The sequence below is a fragment of the Dendrobates tinctorius genome, unplaced genomic scaffold (genome assembly GCF_039654945.1).
Source record: "Dendrobates tinctorius isolate UK_male_01 unplaced genomic scaffold, ASM3965494v1 ptg000231l, whole genome shotgun sequence".
Taxonomy (NCBI): domain Eukaryota; kingdom Metazoa; phylum Chordata; class Amphibia; order Anura; family Dendrobatidae; genus Dendrobates; species Dendrobates tinctorius.
Window position 1 is genome coordinate 9,039,555 of NW_027361898.1, and position 8,153 is coordinate 9,047,707.

At 40.3% G+C, this 8,153-nt stretch overlaps 1 protein-coding gene across 1 annotated transcript in view; it reads right to left on the bottom strand.

The window, feature by feature from the left end:
* The window catches only part of LOC141059897 (ectonucleoside triphosphate diphosphohydrolase 8-like), a 57,413-nt gene extending 50,041 nt beyond the window's left edge, over positions 1–7,372 (bottom strand). The window contains exon 1 of the mRNA XM_073556099.1: positions 7,324–7,372. The gene's annotated coding sequence lies outside the window, so the exon portion shown is untranslated. The remainder of the gene's footprint in view (positions 1–7,323) is intronic.
* Between the last annotated feature and the right edge of the window lie 781 nt (positions 7,373–8,153).

Sequence of the window (8,153 nt, forward strand, 5' to 3'; positions counted from 1 at the left end):
TCTTCTTGGATCTAGTGATATGGAGCATGCTGGTATAACCTGGGTATCTTCTGTACAGCTAGTATAAGTTATAAATCTTCTTGTATCTGGTGATATGGAGCATGCTGGTATAACCTGGGTATCTTCTGTACAGCTAGTATAAGTTATAAATCTTCTTGTATCTGGTGATATGGAGCATGCTGGTATAACCTGGGCATCTTCTGTACAGCTAGTATAAGTTATAAATCTTCTTGTATCTGGTGATATGGAGCATGCTGGTATAACCTGGGTATCTTCTGTACAGCTAGTATAAGTTATAAATCTTCTTGTATCTGGTGATATGGAGCATGCTGGTATAACCTGGGCATCTTCTGTACAGCTAGTATAAGTTATAAATCTTCTTGTATCTGGTGATATGGAGCATGCTGGTATAACCTGGGTATCTTCTGTACAGCTGGTATAAGTTATAAATCTTCTTGTATCTGGTGATATGGAGCATGCTGATATAACCTGGGCATCTTCTGTACAGCTGGTATAAGTTATAAATCTTCTTGTATCTAGTGATATGGAGCATGCTGGTATAACCTGGGTATCTTCTGTACAGCTGGTATAAGTTATAAATCTTCTTGTATCAGGTGATATGGAGCATGGTGGTATAATCTGGGTATCTTCTGTACAGCTGGTATAAGTTATAAATCTTCTTGTATCTGGTGATATGGAGCATGCTGGTATAACCTTGGTATTTTCTGTACAGCTAGTATAAGTTATAAATCTTCTTGTATCTGGTGATATGGAGCATGCTGGTATAACCTGGGTATCTTCTGTACAGCTGGTATAAGTTATAAATCTTCTTTTATCTGGCGATATGGAGCATGGTGGTATAACCTGGGTATCTTCTGTACAGCTAGTATAAGTTATAAATCTTCTTGTATCTAGTGATATGGAGCATGCTGGTATAACCTGGGTATCTTCTGTACAGCTGGTATAAGTTATAAATCTTCTTGTATCTGGCGATATGGAGCATGGTGGTATAACCTGGGTATCTTCTGTACAGCTGGTATAAGTTATTAATCTTCTTGTATCTGGTGATATGGAGCATGCTGGTATAACCTGTGTATCTTCTGTACAGCTGGTATAAGTTATAAATCTTCTTGTATCTGGTGATATGGAGCATGTTGGTATAACCTGGGTATCTTCTGTATAGTTGGTATGTTATAAATCTTCTTGTATCTAGTGATATGGAGCATGCTGGTATAACCTGGGTATCTTCTGTACAGCTGGTATGTTATATATTTTCTTGTATCTAGTGATATGGAGCATGTTGTTATAACCTGGGTATCTTCTGTACAGCTGGTATAAGTTATAAATCTTCTTGTATCTAGTGATATGGAGCATGCTGGTATAACCTGGGTGTCTTCTGTACAGCTAGTGTGAGTTATAAATCTTCTTGTATCTAGTGATATGGAGCATGCTGGTATAACCTGGGTATCTTCTGTACAGCTGGCATAAGTTATAAATCTTCTTGTATCTAGTGATATGGAGCATGCTGGTATAACCTGGGTATCTTCTGTACAGCTAGTGTGAGTTATTAATCTTCTTGTATCTAGTGATATGGAGCATGCTGGTATAACCTGGGTATCTTCTGTACAGCTGGTATGTTATAAATCTTCTTGTATCTAGTGATATGGAGCATGCTGGTATAACCTGGGTATCTTCTGTACAGCTAGTATAAGTTATAAATCTTCTTCTATCTAGTGATATGGAGCATGTTGGTATAACCTGGGTATCTTCTGTACAGCTGGTATGTTATAAATCTTCTTGGATCTAGTGATATGGAGCATGCTGGTATAACCTGGGTATCTTCTGTACAGCTAGTATAAGTTATAAATCTTCTTGTATCTGGTGATATGGAGCATGCTGGTATAACCTGGGTATCTTCTGTACAGCTAGTATAAGTTATAAATCTTCTTGTATCTGGTGATATGGAGCATGCTGGTATAACCTGGGCATCTTCTGTACAGCTAGTATAAGTTATAAATCTTCTTGTATCTGGTGATATGGAGCATGCTGGTATAACCTGGGTATCTTCTGTACAGCTAGTATAAGTTATAAATCTTCTTGTATCTGGTGATATGGAGCATGCTGGTATAACCTGGGCATCTTCTGTACAGCTAGTATAAGTTATAAATCTTCTTGTATCTGGTGATATGGAGCATGCTGGTATAACCTGGGTATCTTCTGTACAGCTGGTATAAGTTATAAATCTTCTTGTATCTGGTGATATGGAGCATGCTGATATAACCTGGGCATCTTCTGTACAGCTGGTATAAGTTATAAATCTTCTTGTATCTAGTGATATGGAGCATGCTGGTATAACCTGGGTATCTTCTGTACAGCTGGTATAAGTTATAAATCTTCTTGTATCAGGTGATATGGAGCATGGTGGTTTAATCTGGGTATCTTCTGTACAGCTGGTATAAGTTATAAATCTTCTTGTATCTGGTGATATGGAGCATGCTGGTATAACCTTGGTATTTTCTGTACAGCTCGTATAAGTTATAAATCTTCTTGTATCTGGTGATATGGAGCATGCTGGTATAACCTGGGTATCTTCTGTACAGCTGGTATAAGTTATAAATCTTCTTTTATCTGGCGATATGGAGCATGGTGGTATAACCTGGGTATCTTCTGTACAGCTAGTATAAGTTATAAATCTTCTTGTATCTAGTGATATGGAGCATGCTGGTATAACCTGGGTATCTTCTGTACAGCTGGTATAAGTTATAAATCTTCTTGTATCTGGCGATATGGAGCATGGTGGTATAACCTGGGTATCTTCTGTACAGCTGGTATAAGTTATTAATCTTCTTGTATCTGGTGATATGGAGCATGCTGGTATAACCTTGGTATTTTCTGTACAGCTAGTATAAGTTATAAATCTTCTTGTATCTGGTGATATGAAGCATGCTGGTATAACCTGGGTATCTTCTGTACAGCTGGTATGTTATAAATCTTCTTGTATCTAGTGATATGGAGCATGCTGGTATAACCTGGGTATCTTCTGTATAGCTGGTATAAGTTACAGTGGGGAAAAAAAGTATTTAGTCAGTCAGCAATAGTGCAAGTTCCACCACTTAAAAAGATGAGAGGCATCTGTAATTTACATCATAGGTAGACCTCAACTATGGGAGACAAACTGAGAAAAAAAAATCCAGAAAATCACATTGTCTGTTTTTTTTTCATTTTATTTGCATATTATGGTGGAAAATAAGTATTTGGTCAGAAACAAAACTTCATCTCAATACTTTGTGATATATCCTTTGTTGGCAATGACAGAGGTCAAACATTTACTGTAAGTCTTCACAAGGTTGCCACACACTGTTGTTGGTATGTTGGCCCATTCCTCCATGCAGATCTCCTCTAGAGCAGTGATGTTTTTGGCTTTTCGCTTGGCAACACGGACTTTCAACTCCCTCCAAAGGTTTTCTATAGGGTTGAGATCTGGAGACTGGCTAGGCCACTCCAGGACCTTGAAATGCTTCTTACGAAGCCACTCCTTCGTTGCCCTGGCGGTGTGCTTTGGATCATTGTCATGTTGAAAGACCCAGCCACGTTTCATCTTCAATGCCCTTGCTGATGGAAGGAGGTTTGCACTCAAAATCTCACGATACATGGCCCCATTCATTCTTTCATGTACCCGGATCAGTCGTCCTGGCCCCTTTGCAGAGAAACAGCCCCAAAGCATGATGTTTCCACCACCATGCTTTACAGTAGGTATGGTGTTTGATGGATGCAACTCAGTATTCTTTTTCCTCCAAACACGACAAGTTGTGTTTCTACCAAACAGTTCCAGTTTGGTTTCATCAGACCATAGGACATTCTCCCCAAACTCCTCTGGATCATCCAAATGCTCTCTAGCAAACTTCAGACGGGCCCGGACATGTACAGGCTTAAGCAGTGGGACACGTCTGGCACTGCAGGATCTGAGTCCATGGTGGCGTAGTGTGTTACTTATGGTAGGCCTTGTTACATTGGTCCCAGCTCTCTGCAGTTCATTCACTAGGTCCCCCCGCGTGGTTCTGGGATTTTTGCTCACCGTTCTTGTGTTCATTCTGACCCCACGGGGTGGGATTTTGCGTGGAGCACCAGATCGAGGGAGATTATCAGTGGTCTTGTATGTCTTCCATTTTCTAATTATTGCTCCGACAGTTGATTTCTTCACTCCAAGCTGGTTGGCTATTGCAGATTCAGTCTTCCCAGCCTGGTGCAGGGCTACAATTTTGTTTCTGGTGTCCTTTGACAGCTCTTTGGTCTTCACCATAGTGGAGTTTGGAGTCAGACTATTTGAGGGTGTGCACAGGTGTCTTTTTATACTGATAACAAGTTTAAACAGGTGCCATTACTACAGGTAATGAGTGGAGGAAAGAGGAGACTCTTAAAGAAGAAGTTACAGGTCTGTGAGAGCCAGAAATCTTGATTGCTTGTTTCTGACCAAATACTTATTTTCCACCATAATATGCAAATAAAATGAAAAAAAAACAGACAATGTGATTTTCTGGATTTTTTTTTCTCAGTTTGTCTCCCATAGTTGAGGTCTACCTATGATGTAAATTACAGACGCCTCTCATCTTTTTAAGTGGTGATATGAAGCATGCTGGTATAACCTGGGTATCTTCTGTATAGCTGGTATGTTATAAATCTTCTTGTATCTGGTGATATGGAGCATGCTGGTATAACCTGGGTATCTTCTGTACAGCTGGTATAAGTTATAAATCTTCTTGTATCTGGTGATATGGAGCATGGTATAACCTGGGTATCTTCTGTACAGCTGGTATAAGTTATAAATCTTCTTGTATCTGGTGATATGGAGCATGCTGGTATAACCTGTGTATCTTCTGTACAGCTGGTATAAGTTATAAATCTTCTTGTATCTGGTGATATGGAGCATGGTATAACCTGGGTATCTTCTGTACAGCTGGTATAAGTTATAAATCTTCTTGTATCTGGTGATATGGAGCATGTTGGTATAACCTGGGTATCTTCTGTATAGTTGGTATGTTATAAATCTTCTTGTATCTAGTGATATGGAGCATGCTGGCATAACCTGGGTATCTTCTGTACAGCTGGTATGTTATAAATCTTCTTGTATCTGGTGATATGGAGCATGCTGGTATAACCTGGGTATCTTCTGTACAGCTAGTATAAGTTATAAATCTTCTTGTATCTGGTGATATGGAGCATGCTGGTATAACCTGGGTATCTTCTGTACAGCTAGTATAAGTTATAAATCTTCTTGTATCTGGGGATATGGAGCATGCTGGTATAACCTTGGTATTTTCTGTACAGCTAGTATAAGTTATAAATCTTCTTGTATCTGGTGATATGAAGCATGCTGGTATAACCTGGGTTTCTACTGTATAGCTGGTATGTTATAAATCTTCTTGTATCTGGTGATATGGAGCATGCTGGTATAACCTGGGTTTCTTCTGTATAGCTGGTATGTTATAAATCTTCTTGTATCTGGTGATATGGAGCATGCTGGTATAACCTGGGTATCTTCTGTACAGCTGGTATGTTATAAATCTTCTTGTATCTGGTGATATGGAGCATGCTGGTATAACCTGGGTATCTTCTGTACAGCTGGTATGTTATAAATCTTCTTGTATCTGGTGATATGAAGCATGCTGGTATAACCTGGGTATCTTCTGTATAGCTGGTATGTTATAAATCTTCTTGTATCTGGTGATATGGAGCATGCTGGTATAACCTGGGTATCTTCTGTACAGCTAGTATAAGTTATAAAACCTTCTTGTATCTGGTGATATGGAGCATGGTGGTATAACCTGGGTATCTTCTGTACAGCTGGTATGTTATAAATCTTCTTGTATCTGGTGATATGGAGCATGCTGGTATAACCTGGGTATCTTCTGTACAGCTAGTATAAGTTATAAAACCTTCTTGTATCTGGTGATATGGAGCATGGTGGTATAACCTGGGTATCTTCTGTACAGCTGGTATGTTATAAATCTTCTTGTATCTGGTGATATGGAGCATGCTGGTATAACCTGGGTATCTTCTGTACAGCTAGTATAAGTTATAAAACCTTCTTGTATCTGGTGATATGGAGCATGGTGGTATAACCTGGGTATCTTCTGTACAGCTGGTATGTTATAAATCTTCTTGTATCTGGTGATATGGAGCATGCTGGTATAACCTGGGTATCTTCTGTACAGCTAGTATAAGTTATAAAACCTTCTTGTATCTGGTGATATGGAGCATGGTGGTATAATATTTACTAATACACAGACTATCATGTACACAGCTCTGCCATGGCCACTTCCACATGGTTAACACAGGGCTGCAGTCTTGTATAACAGGACTTTTCCATGGGAATCCAAGCACCTGTAACCTTCACTAACACAATATTTACACAATGAAACATTGTATCTCCTAAAGCTCATATCCATCACATAAACGTAAGAATCCTTTAAGTTAAACTTAATTTTTAACTAGACTGAGGTAAGCACATCCTCTGGGACTCCCTATGATTGTGTAGGACAACAAACAGAACTTCTTCATATTACATATGGATTTTTGTGTAGTGAATCTAAGGCTGGGGTTACACTTGCATGTGCAAAGCGAGAAACTCGCTCATCAATACCCGGCTCTGCTGCCGGCACTCAGGATGAGTGTGCGGCTGCATGTATTTCTATGCATCCGCACACTCAGGTCCGAGTGCCAGGTATTGATGTGAGAGACTCACTCGAGTTTCTTGCATTTCACACGCAAGTGTGAACCCGGCCTAACAGAAAACCTTTCAGCAGTATGGGGTGGTTTCCCACAAAATGTAAAATCCAATAACAATAATAGTAAGATAATAGATGTTATGGTATAAAAGCTTATTTGTCCCTCAAAACATGATCCACCAGGTTTCGAAGTTGAAATCCAGCCCATTGTTATATCTTTATGGAGTTTTTGTTTTTTTCCCTATTGTGAGTTTCCTACCAGCCTCGACACATTGATAACCCTTAGACTTAATGTGAAACATTACAGCTCACATGGGAAATTAGACTGTAAGCTCTGCTGGCACAGGAACCCATGGGATGACTCTTTTAGTGAAGCAGTGTAGCATATATTGATGCCTTATTAAGAAAGTAATGAAATGCAGCTTCATTGGTAAAGTTTCAGGTCCCTAAAACAATATTATTATTATTGAGGAGGTAGGTAAATAATATTGCACCCATATTACTTCCCCTTTGCTACATTACTGAGAAAATAAGCTATAATCAGAAGAATAAATCTGAGATCAAACAAGGAGTGTTTGTAGATCTCATTACCACATACCTGGAGCCTGGAACAGACCCAGAGTCGCTCCTTCCTGAGATGCTGAGGAGGCTAGAAGACAAGTGAGAGGCTGGTTCTCCAAATCCCAATTTAAATTCTCCACTTCCCCTCCCACTCTGCGCAGTGAAAGTTTAGCCATACCTAGTGCTGTTCAGTCATTACAAGTGAGATTTTACTTAGGTAAAGACGGTTAACTCCTTTCTTCCCTGCTAAACTTTAGCCTATCAAAAACACAGGTTGCAAAAGGGTGAGAGGCCCCAGCCTGTGCTATCTCCCACAGGCAGATACTGCAAGGAAGAGTTTTACTAGCAATTCTTATTTTGATATTTGTCATAAGGAGTGTAATTCCTCTATTATTTATCTCTGTTGCATATACAGCAACACCATTTTCAGCAGCATTTTACATTGATGTGATCACTAACTTTCTCTAGTGGGCCCCACAGCAATCCAATTTTCAGTGGTAGTGGAGAACATGGAGTAAACCCACACAAGCAGGGAGCGAACAAGTGTAGGAGGAGGAGTCCCCACTGTGTAGCCGGGCCGAAACCAAGGGGACTGTCACCAAGGTTCCTAGGGGGACTGTTTCCGGGGGACATAATTAGGGGACGGATCAGAGAGAGCTCTAGAAGGGATGGGGGTGGAGCAAGTATAAAAGGGGCTGAGGACGCCAGCAGGGGGCACTCGACCGAGCAGGAGAGAAGGAGCAGGAAGGCTAGAGGGTGCCAGAGAGCCAGAGCAAGAGCAAGAAGAGAGCAGCGACTGGAGAGAGACTCAGCACAGACAGGAGGGAGACCGCACCGAGCAGTCCAGCAGAGAGACACCGACCGCCC